The 14,924-nt window shown below is 38.6% G+C and overlaps 1 non-coding gene across 1 annotated transcript; it reads left to right on the plus strand.

The window, feature by feature from the left end:
- Nucleotides 1-3,694: 3,694 nt before the first annotated feature.
- Nucleotides 3,695-3,798, plus strand: LOC130958754 (small nucleolar RNA R71). Its single transcript, XR_009077860.1, has one exon. It is a non-coding gene; the product is annotated as a small nucleolar RNA R71 (small nucleolar RNA).
- Nucleotides 3,799-14,924: the final 11,126 nt, after the last annotated feature.

Below are 14,924 nucleotides of genomic sequence, written 5' to 3' on the forward strand. Positions count from 1 at the left end.
CATGATGTTCCACCCTTAATTGTTCCACATTGTGACTCAATCCTTCTAAAGAGGTGTTGAGTTGCTCCCAATAGTTGTTTGGAGGAAAGTGCATTCCTTGAGGCATCTCAGGAATTTGTTGATGATGAGCTTCCTCATGTACTTCTTGAGGGCCGTGAGGAGCTTCTCTTGCTTGCTCCATCCTTTTCTTGGTGATGGGCTTGTCTTCTTCAATGGAGACATCTCCCTCTATGATAACTCCAGCTGAGTAACATAGATGGCAAATAAGGTGAGGGAAGGCTAGCCGTGCCATAGGTGAGGACTTGTCGGCTATTTTGTAGAGTTCATTGGATATGACCTCATGAACTTCTACTTCCTCTCCAATCATGATGCTATGGATCATGATGGCCCGATCCACAGTAACTTCGGATCGGTTACTAGTAGGAATGATAGAGCGTTGAATGAACTCCAACCATCCTCTAGCCACAGGCTTGAGATCCAGTCTTCTTAGTTGAACTGGCTTGCCTTTGGAATCTATTCTCCACTGAGCTCCTTCCACACAAATGTCCATAAGGACTTGGTCCAATCTTTGATCAAAATTGACCCTTCTAGTGTAGGGGCGTTCATCACCTTGCATCATAGGCAAGTGGAATGCCAACCTTACATTTTCCGGACTGAAATCCAATTATTTCCCCCTAACCATTGTGAGATAATTCTTTGGACTTGGGTTCATACCTTGGTCATGGTTCCTAGTGATCCATGCATTGGCATAGAACTCTTGAACCATTAAGATTCCGACTTGTTGCATGGGGTTGGTTAAGACTTCCCAACCTCTTCTTTGAACTTCATGTCGGATCTCCGGATACTCATTCTTCTTGAGCTTGAAAGGGACCTCAGAGATCACCTTCTTCTTTGCCACAACATCACAGAAGTGGTCTTGATGGCTATTGGAGATGAATCTTTCCATCTCCCATGACTCGGAGGTGGAAGCTTTTGTCTTCCCTTTCCCTTTTCTAGAGGATACTCCGGCCTTAGGTGCCATTGGTAATGGAAAAACAAAAAGCTTATGCTTTTTACCACACCAAACTTAAAATTTGCTCGTCCTCGAGCAAAAGAAAAAAAAGAAGAGTAGAAGAAGAAGAAGAAAATATGGTAGAGAGGGAGAGAAGGAGGTTCGGCTATGTGGGAGAAGAAGGGGTTGTGTTGTGTGAAAATGAAGTAGAATGGAAGGACATTTATAGGGAGAGGGAGGGTGGGTGTTCGGCCAATTTGGGTGGGAATGGGTGGGAAATTGAATTTGAATTTTATGAAGGTAGGTGGGGTTTATGGGGAAGAGTGGGGTGATGTGAATGGTGAATGGGAGAATTGGGAAGAGGAACTGAGGTGATTGGTGAAAGGTGTTGGGAAGTGTGACATGGGGAAGAATGAGATTTGGATTAGGAGAGTGTGATTAGGATTAAAAGGTATAGTGGGAATATGTTAGGTGGGGATCCTGTGGGGTCCACAGATCTTGAGGTGTAAACAAATACCATTCCTTCACCATATAGGCATGTAAAATGCCTTCATGCATCATTCTGGCGTTCAAACGCCCATTGGTGCATGTTCTGGGCGTTCAACGCCCATGTAATGCATGTTTCTGGCGTTGAACGCCAGTTTCATCCTTGTTTCTGGCGTTCAGCGCCAGTTTGTCCTCTCTGTGCACGTTCCTGGCGTTTAACGCCAGGTTGTTGCTTGTTTCTGGCGTTCAGCGCCAGAATGGTGCTCTGTTCTGGCGTTGAACGCCGGCCAGATGCACCTTACTGGCGTTGAACGCCAGTCTGCGCTACCTCCAGGGTGAAAAATTTTTTCTTCTGTTTTTGACTCTGTTTTTAATTTTTTTGATTTTTTTCGTGACTCCTCATGATCATGTACCTAATTAAACACAAAAATAACAAAGAAACAAAATAAAATAAAATTAGATAAATAAAATGGGGTTGCCTCCCAACAAGCGCTTCTTTAATGTCAATAGCTTGACAGTGGCTCTCATGGAGCCGCAAGGTGATCAGGTCAATTTTTGTGTGGTCCCAACACCAAACTTAGAGTTTGGATATGGGGTTTGAACACCAAACTTAGAGTTTGGTTGTGGCCTCACAACACCAAACTTAGAGTTTGACTGTGTGGGCTCTTCTTGACTCTGAACTGAGAGAAGCTCTTCATGCTTACTCTCTTTTGTCACAGAGGGATGGCCATGTGCCTTAAACACAAGGTAGTCCCCGTTCAATTGAAGGACTAACTCACCTCTGTTGACATCTATCACAGCTCCTGCTGTGGCTAGGAAAGGTCTTCCAAGGATGATGCAATCATCATCTTCCTTCCTAGTGTCTATGATTATGAAATCAGTAGGGATGTAAAGGCCTTCAACCTTTACTAGAACGTCCTCTACTATTCTATAGGCTTGTCTCAATGACTTGTCTGCCAGTTGTAATGAGAACAAGGCAGGTTGTACCTCAATGATCCCCAGCTTCTCCATTATAGAGAGTGGCATTAGATTTATCCCTGACCCCAGATCACACAGAGCTTTTTCAAAGATCATGGTGCCTATGGTACAAGGTATTAAGAACTTGCCAGGATCTTGTTTCTTTTGAGGCAGAATTTTCTGAATCCAAGTATCCAGTTCATTAATGAGTAAGGGGGGTTCACTTTCCCAAGTCTCATTACCAAACAACTTGGCATTCAGCTTCATGATAGCTCCTAAATATTGAGCAACTGTTACATCTTCATCCTCTTCAGAGGAAGAATAGTCTTCAGAGCTCATGAATGGCAGAAGGAGATTTAATGGAATCTCTATGGTCTCTATATGAGCCTCAGATTCCTTTGGATCCCCAATAGGAAACTCCTTCTTGCTTGAGGGACGTCCCAGGAGGTCTTTCTCACTGGGAGTTTCGTCCTCCTCCTCTCTTGTGCATTCGGCCATATTGACTATGTCAATGGCCTTGCACTCTCCTTTTGGATTCTCTTCTGTATTGCTTGGGAGAATACTGGGAGGAGTTTCAATGACTTTCTTACTCAGCTGGCCCACTTGTGCCTCCAGATTTCTAATGGATGATCTTGTTTCACTCATGAAACTGAAAGTGGCCTTTGACAGATCAGAGACTACATTGGCTAAATTAGAGTGTTTTGTTCAGAATTCTCTGTCTGTTGCTGAAAAGATGATGGATATGGCTTGCTATTGTTCAGCCTATTGCGTCCACCATTGTTAAAGCCTTGTTGAGGCTTTTGTTGATCCTTCCATGAGAAATTTGGATGATTTCTCCATGATAAGTTATAGGTGTTTCCATAAGGTTCACCCATGTAATTAACCTCTGCCATGGCAGGGTTCTCAGGATCATAAGCTTCTTCAGAAGCTGCCTCTCTAGTACTGTTGGATGCATGTTGCAATCCATTCAGATTTTGAGAGATCATGTTGACCTGTTGAGTCAACACTTTGTTCTGAGCCAATATGGCATTCAGAGTATCAATTTCAAGAACTCCTTTCTTCTGAGGTATCCCATTGTTCACAGAATTCCTCTCAGAAGTGTACATGAACTGGTTATTTGCAACCATGTCAATGAGTTCTTGAGCCTCTTCAGGCGTTTTCTTCAGGTGAATAGATCCACCTGCAGAATGATCCAATGACATTTTCGAAAATTCAGAGAGACCATAATAGAATATATCTAATATGGTCCATTCTGAAAACATGTCAGATGGACATCTTTTGGTCAGCTGCTTGTATCTCTCCCAAGCTTCATAGAGGGATTCACCATCTTTTTGTTTGAAGGTTTGAACATCCACTCTCAGCTTGCTCAGCTTTTGAGGAGGAAAGAATTTATCCAAGAAGGCAGTGACCAGCTTATCCCATGAGTCCAGGCTATCCTTGGGTTGTGAATCCAACCATACTCTAGCTCTGTCTCTTACAGCAAAAGGGAAAAGCATGAGTCTGTAAACTTCAGGATCAACCCCATTCGTCTTTACAGTATCACAGATCTGCAAGAACTCAGTTAAAAACTGGTAAGGATCTTCAGATGGAAGTCCATAAAACTTGCAGTTTTGTTGCATTAAAGCAACTAGCTGAGGTTTCAGCTCAAAGTTATTGGCTCCAATGGCAGGAATGGAGATGCTTCTTCCATCAAACTTGGACGTTGGCTTTGTGAAGTCACCAAGCATTCTCCTTGCATTATTATTATTATTTTCGGCTGCCATCTCTTTCTCTTGTTCGAAAATTTCTAAAAGGTTGCTTCTGGATTGTTGTAATTTAGCTTCTCTTAATTTTCTCTTCAGAGTCCTTTCAGGTTCTGGATCAATTTCAACAAGAGTGCCTTTATCCCTGTTCCTGCTCATATGAAAGAGAAGAAAACAAGAAAAGAAAGAGGAATCCTCTATGTCACAGTATAGAGATTCATTTATGTTAGTAGAAAAAGAAAGGGGTAGAAGAATGAAGAAGGTGATTCGGTTTTTTTTGGATGAAGGGAGGTGAAGAGAAGTGTTAGTAATTAAATAATTAAATAGAAGAAGAAAAGAGAAGGGAGAATTCGAAAAAAATTTTGAAAAAGAGGTTAGTAATTTTCGACAATTAGAAATAAATTGTAATTAAAATTAAAACATGAAACAATTAATTAATTAAAAAGAATGTTTGAAAAAGGGATGAGATATTTTCGAAAATTAGAGAGGGAAAAGTAGTTAGGTGGTTTGAAAAAGATAAGAAACAAACAAGAAGTTAGTTAGTTGATTGAAAAAGATTTGAAATCAAAATTGAAAAAGATAGGAAGATAGTAAGTTAGATAAGATATTTTTGAAACCAAATTTTGAAAAAGATAAAATATTTTTTTGAAAAAGATCAAATAAAAGATAAAAAGATTTAATTTAAAAATTTTAAAATTATTTACTTCACTAACAAGAAACTACAAGATAAGATTCTAGAACTTAAAGATTGAACCTTTCTTAACAAGAAAGTAACAAACTTCAAATTTTTGAATCAATCACATTAATTATTAGTGAATTTTCGAAAATTAGATGTAAAGATAAGAAAAAGATTTTGAAAATAATTTGAAAAATATTTTTGAATTTTTTGAAACATAGAAAAAATGAAAAAGATATGATTTTTGAAAAAGATTTTGAAAAGATAAGATTTTTAAAATTGAAATTTTGACTTGACTTGTAAGAAACAACTAATTTTGAAAATTTTTTGACCAAGTCAACCCAAAATTTCAAAAATTTGGAGGGAAATAAGGAAAAGATATTTTTTTTTTGATTTTTGAATTTTTAATTATGAGAGAGAAAAACAACAAAAATACTCAATACATGAAATTTTTAGATCAAAACCATGAATGCATGCAAGAATGCTATGAATGTCAAGATGAACACCAAGAACACTTTGAAGATCATGATGAACATCAAGAACATAATTTTGAAAAATTTTTTATGCAAAGAAAACATGCAAGACACCAAACTTAGAAATCTTTAATGCATGGAAAATATGAATGCAAAAATGCACATGAAAAACAAGAAAAGACACAAAACAAGAAATCATCAAGATCAAACAAGAGGATTTATCAAGAACAACTTGAAGATCATGAAGAACACTATGAATGCATGGGATTTTCGAAAAATGCAAGAAAAAATTTTTAAGGCATGCAATTGACACCAAACTTAAAAATTGACTCAAGACTCAAACAGGAAACTCAAAATATTTTTTATTTTTGTGATTTTCTAATTTTTTTGTATTTTTATTGATTTTTTCGAAAATATTTTTGGAAAAAACGAAAAAGAAAAGAAAAATTTTGAAAAAGATTTTTGAAAAGAAAATTACCTAATCTGAGCAACAAGATGAACCGTCAGTTGTCCATACTCGAACAATCCCCGGCAACGGCGCCAAAAACTTGGTGGACGAAATTGTGATTAACAATATTGGCTCTTTAGTATGTACACAAAAACTATTGTGAGAGAAATCATTATCATGGCACTGGTTGAATTCACAACTCCGTTCAACTAACCAGCAAGTGTACTGGGTCGTCCAAGTAATAAACCTTACGTGAGTAAGGGTCGATCCCACAGAGATTGTTGGTATGAAGCAAGCTATAGTCACCTTGTAAATCTCAGTTAGGCAGATTAAAATTGTTTATGGTTTCGGAAATTAATAATAAGAAAATAGATGATATATAATAAAAGGGATAGAATACTTATGTAGATTCATTGGTGGGAATTTCAGATAAGCAAATGGAGATACTGTATGGCTCAAGGACGCCTGCCCTCCTACTGCTTCAACTCAATCATTCTTACTCCTTTCCATGGCAAGCTGTGTATAGGGGTTCACCATCAGCGGTGGCTACTTTCAATCCTCTCGGGAAAATGGTCCTCTGCGGCTGTCACTTGCATGGCTAATCGTCTGGAGGCATCACCCATGGTTGATGGCTACATCCCATCCTCGCAGTGAAAACTACGCTCACGCACTCTGTCACAGCACGGCTAATCACTGGTTGGTTCCCGCTCCTACTGGAATAGAATCCCTTGATTCTTTTACGTCTGTCACTAACGCCCAGCACTTGCGAGTCTGAAGCACGTCACAGTCATTCATTACCGGAATCCTACTCGGAATACCACAGACAAGGTTAGACTTTCCGGATCCCCAGGATCCTACTCGGAATACCACAGACAAGGTGAGACTTTCCGGATCCTCATAAATGCCGCCATCTATCTAGCTTATACCACGAAGATTCTGTTGGGGAATCTAAGAGATACACATTCAAGCTCTGTTGCATGTAGAACGGAAGTGGTTGTCAATCACGTGCGTTCATAAGTGAGAATGATAATGAGGGTTATCTAATCATCACATTCATCATGTTCTTGGGTGTGAATGAATATCTTGGAATAAGAATAAGAGAGAATTGAATAAAAGAAACTAGAATTGCATTAATACTTGAGGTACAGCAGAGCTCCACACCCTTAATCTATGGTGTGCAGAAACTCCACCGTTGAAAATACATAAGTGAAAGGTTCAGGCATGGCCGAATGGCCAGCCCCCTAAAACGTGATCAATAGCCTCTTAGGATGAAGAATAAAACAAATCTGAGACCAAAGATGTAACGTGGTCAAAAAAGACCTCTAATACAATAGTTAAATGTTCTATTTATAATAAACTAGCTCCTAGGGTTTACATGAGTAAGTAATTGATGCATAAATCCACTTCCGGGGCCCACTTGGTGTATGCTTGGGCTGAGCTTGATCAATCCACGAGCTGAGGCTTCTCTTGGAGTTGAACTCCGAGTTATGACGTGTTTTGGGCGTTCAACTCCGGATCATGACGTTTTTCTGGCGTTTAACTCCAGACAGCAGCATGAACTTGGCGTTCAACACCAAGTTACGTCGTCAATTTCCGAATAAAGTATGGACTATTATATATTGCTGGAAAGCCCTGGATGTCTACTTTCCAACGCCGTTTAGAGCGCGCCAATTGGGGTTCTGTAGCTCCAGAAAATCTATTTTGAGTGCAGGGAGGTCAGATTCCAACAGCATCAGCAGTCCTTTTGTCAGCCTTTTTCAGAATTTTGCTCAAATCCCTCAATTTCAGCCAGAATTTACCTGAAATCACAGAAAAACACACAAACTCATAGTAAAGTCCAGAAATGTGAATTTAACATAAAAACTAATGAAAACATCCCTAAAAGTAGCTTAAACTTACTAAAAACTACCTAAAAACAATGCCAAAAAGCATATAAATTATCCGCTCATCACACAGCTTGCCATGGAAAGGAGTAAGAAGGATTGAGTTGAAGCAATAGGAAAGTAGGCGTTCTTGAGCCATACAGTATCTCCATTCGCTTATCTGAAATTCCCACCAATGAATCTGCATAAGTATTCTATCCCTTTTATTATTTCTATTTTATTATTTTTATTTTCGAAACCATAAACCAATTTAATCTGCCTAACTGAGATTTACAAGGTGACCATAGCTTGCTTCATACCAACAATCACTGTGGGATCGACTCTTACTCACGTAAGGTTTATTACTTGGACGACCCAGTACACTTGCTGGTTAGTTGAACGGAGTTGTGTCCACTCGTGCCAATTTCAAATTCAATAAAAGTACAAGGAGTACAACTTAAAGAATATGGATCACAATTTCGTCCACCACCCTGCAACAATCTATTTTCAATCCTTATGGATGATTTAATTAATTCTAAATTGAAAGTCTCACACTAAGTTTCTAAGTTTGGTGTGCAACTTAATTCTCTATGCAGGAAATCCAGCAACACCATTTGTCTGCATAATCATAATGCCTTCACAGTGTTATCTTTCTTTTGGTTTGACATTTTTCTTATTCTCTTTATTTTAGTTAAATCTTTGTTTTTAATGTTTCCATTTATTTTACTCCTTAACTGTTTTTGTAAAATACCTCACCAAGAAATCCTTATTCATGACAGATTCTTCCCTTGGTAATTGTATTTAACATATAACAGTTTCATTTGCTTAGTTTTAGTTCAAATAAATTGACCTATGATTACATTCTAAGTTTGGTGTTGCTATGCAACAAAAATTTGTTTCCAATCTATATTGGATACTTGCATCAAATTCAAGTGAAAGTGTCACACTAAGTTTGGTGTGCCACTCATTCCTTATGCAATGTATCATGCACACCCTCTTATTTTTGCAATCACAATGTCTATGTTTCCTGTTCCTTTACTGTTATTTTTTATTTTGCTTGCCTAAACACATGTACTACTAATATTTCACTGTGTGAGACACTCATGATCCATCATAGATCCCATCACCACTGTGTTAATTATTGCTTGAGGGTGTATGAAGGGGAAGAATAGGAGGAAAAGGATAATAAAAATGTGGATTAACTACAAGGTGGTAACGTTCCTTTTTCCTCCTACTTATTTCCAGCACTAAAATTGCATAACTGTCTTTATCTTCTCTGTATGCTTGTGTGTTGTGAATAAGCATAGTTTGATTGCTAAATTGTAACATCTTGCTGTGACATTATAACTGCCATCTTGGATTTTGTGAGTTAAAAAACAATAAAGCATCATGATCATAAACAAACAAGGTCATTAAAGAAGAACTTAGCATAGGCATACAAGTATTGGAAGGCTAGTATGATTAATTGTTGCTCAATTGCATTAGATTTTATTTAATTGAAGTTTTCATCTAGGACATTTTGTGAAATCTTTGGAAATCATGAAAACCTTGAAGAAGCAATTGTAAATTAAGGAAAGAAAAGCAAAAGGGAAAGAATGAGAAAGCTGAAGGCTCTGAGTACCAATGACAATTTCATTGTTAAGTACTTGTGGTGTTTATGTATCAAGCAAAAAGCTTGAAAATAAAACATTTAGATTCAAGGTTAGGCTCAAGTGCAAATGCACTCCCTTAAAGCTCAAGGCTCTGAGCATCAATGATTAGAGAGTAAAGAAAAGAAACAAATGAGCTTAAAGAAGTCCTCTGATTAAATGCTTGTGGTGCTTGTGTATCAAGTGGTAATACTCGAAAACAAAGCATTTAGAGTCGTAGCTTTGTGTATCATGTCATGTTTTTCTATGCTTTTTCACATAAGAAATTAATGATTAATGCATAATTGTTGAATGTTTTTCTGATTAAATAGTATATTTCTTTGATCTTTTGATTTTATAAATTTTGTAGGAAATAAGTGGAAAAAGAAGCAAAATAGCACAAAATCAACTCAAAAGAAGAAAAGAAGAATTTTGGGGAACATTTTAGAGTTTAGACACACTTTGAAGCCTTAGCCCATGCTCTTAAAAGCGTGGCCCATGACTAAATCAAGGAAGCGTGCTCTGTTTGCCAATCAGTGCTCATTTGCCAAGGGAACGCTATGCTCACTAAGGGAGCATTTTCGTGGATTTTCAGCTTGGAAGCAAGCTTTTTGCTGTCCGTACGTGTTGAGGAGTGCTCCCTAAGTTAACTTGGCACTCACTAAGTTAACTTGGCGCTGACAGCACGACCATGCCTTCTTCAAAAGACTATAACATGTGCTACAGATGTCTAATTAATGTTCTTTTAATTGCGTTGGAAAGATGACATTCAGAGCTTTCCAATGATATATAATAATCTATATTTGGCATGAAATTGAAGTCCAAGTGATAGGCATCTTTAAGACCCAAAAGCACTCATCAAGGCACCACGCTCAGCAACACATTTGGAGTAGCGCTCGATTCCAAAGTGAGCGCCATGCTTACTAAGCCAAATTTTTTGGGCTTTTCTAGTTTGGGAAGCTAGATTGTGCCATCCGTACGCAAGGTGCAGTGCTCAAAATTGTAACATATCGCTCACTAGGAGAGCGCTAATTGAGGGGAGAAGTGCATCAAAGAAGCAGCACTAGAATAACAAGTGTAGCGCTCACTAAGAGAGCGCTGGCTAGTGCAAAAAATGTGCACGAGAGATGCACGCACGGGCAAGCCAACAGGGTGCTTACTTTGTGAACTAAGCGTTCCACTAGAGGTGCACCCAAACACCATCCTGACCCTCTTCATACAAGGCCAAACCAACAAAAGCCCCAAAGCAAGCAGAGCCCAATTGACATCACTCAAAGGAACAAGGATCATCTAGAATAGAAATTTTGCATTTAATTGTAATTTGTTTTCAATTTCAATTTCATTTTCATTTTGTAAAAATCTATATAAAGGCATCAGTTTCATTTCATTGGGGGAGATCTGTTAGCCTGCTAGGCAGCAGTAGGAGTAGGAGTTGGAATAGAATAGAAGGCTCTCTTTGATACACTTTTATTTTTATGCACTTTCTATATTTCAGTCTTGAATTCAGTTTATGAAATTTCAATTTTTGCAATCCTCTGCTACAATTTCCTTTTCTTCAATTTTACCTTTCTGTTCATGTTCATCAGTCTAATTTAAACTTTCCTGAAATTTTAAATATTCTGCAATTGTTCTGAGCTTTGATTTATTGGTTCATTTAATTTCCCAACACCCGATTCCCTTTACATTTGCTGCAATTTACTTTTCTTGCCTTTTAAGCTTCTGCTGATTTACATTCTGCAATTTATAGTTCTCTACAATTTACTTTCTGTTGCTCAATTTCAATCAATTCACCACTGTTAGCTTGACTAAACTAACCAGCTCACTAAAGTTGCTCGATCCATCAATCCCTGTGGGATCGACCTCTCTCATGTGAGTTATTACTACTTGATGCGACCCGGTACACTTGCAGGTGAGTTTGTGTGGAATCATTTTTCCCTCATCAACAGGTGAAAAGTTGATGAAAAGAGAAAGAAAAGAAGCAAGGTGCAAACGAACGCTGCGTTCATTTGATGAACGCTATGTTCACACGCAACGCGCACGTGTACAAGACGTCTCCGTGTGGGTGAGAAAGTTTGAAATCCATGCGTAAGCACGCATGATAAGCATGCGTGGATTGAGGATCAGCGTTCACCAACAACGAACGCTACGTTCAATTGGAGTGAACGCCTGCGATACTTTGAGAATTTGAATTTGAAGATGGGCATTGACGCGCACGTGTGCATGATGCACACGCATCGATGTGACAAAAGTGGTGATGGGCGCATACGCGTACATGACACTGGAACGTGGAAGTGACATTTCATCATCCACGCGCACGCGCAGAGGACGCGCACGCGTGAAGAGCGTTCATGGCGCGAACATAGCATTCAGTTAATGAATGCTACGAAGGACGTGCACGCACGCATGGTACGCGCATGCATGGTTGAGGTAAAAGGTAATATCGATGTGCACGCATACAGTACGCATGCGTTGATGGGGAAAAGCGCAAGGGACGCGCACGCACAAAGGACGCACACGCGTTGGTGAATGAACGCAACGTTCATTTTAAGAACGCTACGTTCTCCTGAAGCAAGCTTGGTACACGAAATCGTGATACACAACTTCGTGCAGCTGACCAGCAAGTGCACTGGGTCGTCCAAGTAATACCTTACGTGAGTAAGGGTCGATCCCACGGAAATTGTCAGCTTGAAGCAAGCTATGGTCATCTTATAAATCTCAGTCAGGCATATTCAAATGGTTATGGGGTTTTGATAATTAAAAGAATGAAATAGAACATAAATTAGGATAGAAATACTTATGCAATTCATTGGTGGGAATTTCAGATAAGCGTATGAAGATGCTTTGTTCCCTCTGAGCCTCTGCTTTCCAATTGCCTTCATCCAATCATTCATACTCCTTTCCATGGCAAGCTGTATGTAGGTGGATCACCGTCGTCAATGGCTACCATCCATCCTCTCAGTGAAAATGGTCCTCTACGATTTCCCGCATGGCTAATCATCTGTCAGTTTTCGATCATGTCGGAATAAGATCCATTGATCCTTTTGCACATTGTCACTACGCCCAACACTCGCGAGTTTGAAGCTCGTCATAGTCATCCCATCCCAGATCCTACTCGGAATACCACAGACAAGGTTTAGACTTTCTGGATCTCAAGAATGTTGCCCATGTGATTCTAGCTTATACCACGAAGACTCTGATTGCATAGAATAGAGGCTCTGTTGTCAAGAGAGGCAACCATGCATCGTGAACTAGGAGGCCAAGAGATACACACTCAAGCTCTCAAAGATAAAACGGAGGTGGTTGTCAGGCACGTGTTCATAAGGGAGGATGATGATGAGTGTCACGGATCATCACATCCATTAGGTTAAAGTACAAGTGAATATCTTAGAATAAGAATAAGCTTGAATTGAATAGAAAAAAGTAGTAATTGCATTAATTCATAAGGAACAGCAGAGCTCCACACCTTAATCTATGGTGTGTAGAAACTCCACCATTGAAAATACATAAGAACAAGGTCTAGGCATGTCTGAATGGCCAACCTCCCAAAAGTGATCGAAATATCAAAAGATGATCCAAAGATGAAAATATAATAGTAAAAGTTCATATTTATAGCCAACGAGTAACCTAGGGTTTACAGAAATAAGTAAATGATGCAGAAATCCACTTCTGGGGCCCACTTGGTGTGTGCTTGGGCTGAGCATTAAAGCCTTCACGTGCATAGGCTTCTCTTAGAGTTAAATGCCAGCTCTGGTGCCAGTTTGGGCGTTTAACTCCAGCTTTTATGCCAGTTTGGGCGTTTTATGCCAGAATTTTTATGCTGACTTGGAATGCCAATTTAGGCCATCAAATCTCGATCAAAGTATGGATTATTATACATTGGTGAAAAGCCCAAGATGTCTAATTTCCAACGTGATTAAGAGCGCGCTGATTGGGCTTCTGTAGCTCCAAAAAATTCATTTCAAGTGCAGGGTGGTCAGAATCCAACACCATCTGTAGTACTTTTTCAGCCTCTGAATCAGATTTTTGCTCAGATCCCTCAATTTCAGCCAGAAATTACTTGAAATCCTAGAAAAACACTCAAACTTATAGTAAAGTCCAAAAATGTGAATTTTGCATAAAAACTAATAAAAATATACTAAAAACTAACTAAATCATACAAAAACTACCTGAAAACAATGCCAAAAAGCGTATAAATTATCCGCTCATCACAACACCAAACTTAAATTGTTGCTTGTCCCCAAGCAACTGAAAACAAAATAGAATAAAAAGAAGAGAATATACAATGAATCTCACAATATAAATAAAACTTAGTCCCAATTAGATGAGCGGGGCTAGTAGCTTTTTACTTCTGAACAGTTTTAGCATCTCACTTTATCCTTTGAAATTCAGAATGATTGGCTTCTATAGGAACTCAGAATTTTAGACAGTGTTATTGATTCTCCTAGTTCAGTATGTTGATTCTTGAACACAGCTACTTTATGAGTCTTGGTCGTGACCCTAAGCACTTTGTTTTCCAGTATTACCACCGGATACATAAATGCCACAAACACATAACTAGATGAACCTTTTCAGATTGTGATTCAGCTTTGCTAAAGTCCCCAGTTAGAGGTGTCCAGAGTTCTTAAGCACACTTTTTTCCTTTGGATCACGACTTTAACCACTCAGTCTCAAGCTTTTCACTTGGACCTTCATGACAACAAGCACATGGTTAGGGACATCTTGATTTAGTTGCTTAGGCCAAGATTTTACTCCTTTAGGCCCTCTTATCCATTGATGCTCAAAGCCTTGGATCCCTTTTACCCTTGTCTTTTGGTTTAAAGGGCTATTGGCTTTTTCTGCTTGCTTTTTCTTTTTCTTTTTTTTTTTGCCAAAATTTTTTTTCTTTTTCACTGCTTTTTCTTGCTTCAAGAATCAATTTCATGATTTTTCAGATTATCAATAACATTTCTCTTTGTTCATCATTCTTTCAAGAGCCAACAATTTTAACATTCATAAACTTCACTATCAAAAATATGCACTGTTCAAGCATTCATTTAGAAAACAAAAAAGTATTGCCACCACATCAAAATAATTAAACTAACTTCAAGATAAAATTTGAAATTCAAGTACTTCTTGTTCTTTTGTAATTAGGCACATTTTTCATTTAAGAAAGGTGAAGGATTCATGGAATTATTCATAGCTTCAAGGCAAAGACACTAGACACTAATGATCATGTAATGAAGACACAAATATAGATAACACATAAAGCATAAAAATCGAAAAAAAGAAAAATAAGAACAAGGAGATTAAAGAACGGGTCCACCTTAGTGATGGCGGCTAGTTCTTCCTCTTGAAGATCCAATAGAACGTCTGAGCTCCTCTATGTCTCTTCCTTGCCTTTGTTGCTCTTCCCTCATGGCTATTTGATCCTCTCTAATTTCATGGAGAATAATGGAGTGCTCTTGGTGCTCCATCCTTAGTTGCTCCAAATTGGAACTAAAATCTCCCAAAGAGGTATTGAGTTGCTCCCAATAGTTGTGTGGAGAAAAATGTATCCCTTGAGGCATCTTAGGGATTTCTTGATGAGGTACTTCCTCATGGTCTTATTGAGGTCCATGAGTGGGCTCTCTTATTTTCTCCATCCTCTTTTTAGTGATGAGCTTGTCCTCTTCAATGAGGATG

The sequence above is a fragment of the Arachis stenosperma genome, chromosome 10 (assembly GCF_014773155.1).
Source record: "Arachis stenosperma cultivar V10309 chromosome 10, arast.V10309.gnm1.PFL2, whole genome shotgun sequence".
NCBI lineage: Eukaryota > Viridiplantae > Streptophyta > Magnoliopsida > Fabales > Fabaceae > Arachis > Arachis stenosperma.